The sequence below is a fragment of the Cynoglossus semilaevis genome, chromosome 11, assembly GCF_000523025.1.
Source record: "Cynoglossus semilaevis isolate Cse_v1.0 chromosome 11, Cse_v1.0, whole genome shotgun sequence".
Taxonomy (NCBI): Eukaryota; Metazoa; Chordata; class Actinopteri; order Pleuronectiformes; family Cynoglossidae; genus Cynoglossus; species Cynoglossus semilaevis.
Genome location: NC_024317.1, coordinates 601,671 through 603,045, shown reverse-complemented (window position 1 = coordinate 603,045; position 1,375 = coordinate 601,671). Strand labels below are relative to the sequence as shown.

General features: G+C 56.1%; 1 protein-coding gene across 1 annotated transcript in view; it reads right to left on the bottom strand.

Annotated features, from left to right (window-relative positions):
• The window catches only part of foxj3 (forkhead box J3), a 51,460-nt gene that overhangs the window by 7,002 nt on the left and 43,083 nt on the right, over window positions 1-1,375 (bottom strand). The gene's annotated exons all lie outside the window — the stretch shown is intronic.

Genomic DNA, 1,375 nt, shown 5'->3' with positions numbered 1-1,375 from the left:
CCCCCACCCCCCCCCCCCCCCCCCCCTCTCCCCCAACCATTGTCAAATAAAGTTTGCCACCAGTCAAATGCAGCAGCAGTGAAAAAGAATCCGTTTAACGACACCCACAGAGAATAGACCCAGTGTTGGTCTGACCAGGACCACATCCTGGGACCATGACCCAGAGCTGAACACAGTGGACTCTGTGCTCAGCACAATGAGACAGCAGCAGCAGCAGCAGCAGCAGCAGCAGCAGCAGCAGCAGCAGCCGGCCCCCCCCACCAGGCAGCCTGTGCAGCAGCAGTGGACTGAAGCCTGTTGTCTTCTTGTTAAGCTGCAGTGAGGGCAGGGGCCACAAGGAGGCAGGGAAACCCAGACAGCTGATTGGTCTGCTGACTAAGACGCTGGTTCACCTCCAGGACCAACACATGTGGAGTGACAGTGTCCAATCAGATCAGGGTTTTAGTACAGAGCCTGGCTCCTGCACTGGAGGAACGTGGAAATACTGACTGCACGAAGGGTGAGGATGGAGGGTGAGGATGGAGGGTGAGGATGAAGGGTGAGGATGAAGGGTGAGGATGAAGGGTGAGGATGGAGGGTGAGGATGAAGGGTGAGGATGGAGGGTGAGGATGAAGGGTGAGGATGAAGGGTTAGGACAGAGGGTGAGGATGGAGGGTGAGGATGGAGGGTGAGGACGGAGGGTGAGGACGGAGGGTGAGGATGGAGGGTGAGGACGGAGGGTGAGGATGAAGGGTGAGGATGAGGGGGGGGGGGGGGAGGGGGGGGGGGTGGGGGGGGGGGGGGGGGAGGGGGGGGAGGGGTGTAGAAAGAACCGCTGGTTAGAGAACTGCAGCCTCGGCTCCAGCGTTCATTAGACTGAAGGCTAAGAACGTCGACATAAAAACAACCACAGACGTTAATGAAAACCAGCAGAGAGACAGAAATATAAATGTTTTCTGGAGTGAAGTCATAAACGTGGCTTTTAGGTTCAAACCTCTCACCACCGTCTATCTTTACTCTCCTCACCCATTAGGGCTGATGAACATCTCTGCCCCCCCCCAAACCCCCCAGTCTGTCTTAGTGGAGACACCTTCTCTAGAAGAAGACACTGTTGATGTGGATCACATCCTGCACTGACAGAACCTTCCAGAAACACAGCAGCAGCAGCAGCAGCAGCCCAGGTAGAAGGACGGGTCTTTGACACGGACATGGACATGGACATGGACATGGACATGGACAGACCAACACACAACCATCACCAGACAAAACTCCCACCACAGTCACATCAACCAGTCGGTGGTTCAGTGGAGCCTGAATGAGGTGAGTCTGAGTCCACGGAGGAGAAAAGTGGGAACCAGTGGTGCTGGGACAAACTGCCCAGGAATGTTTGGCAGG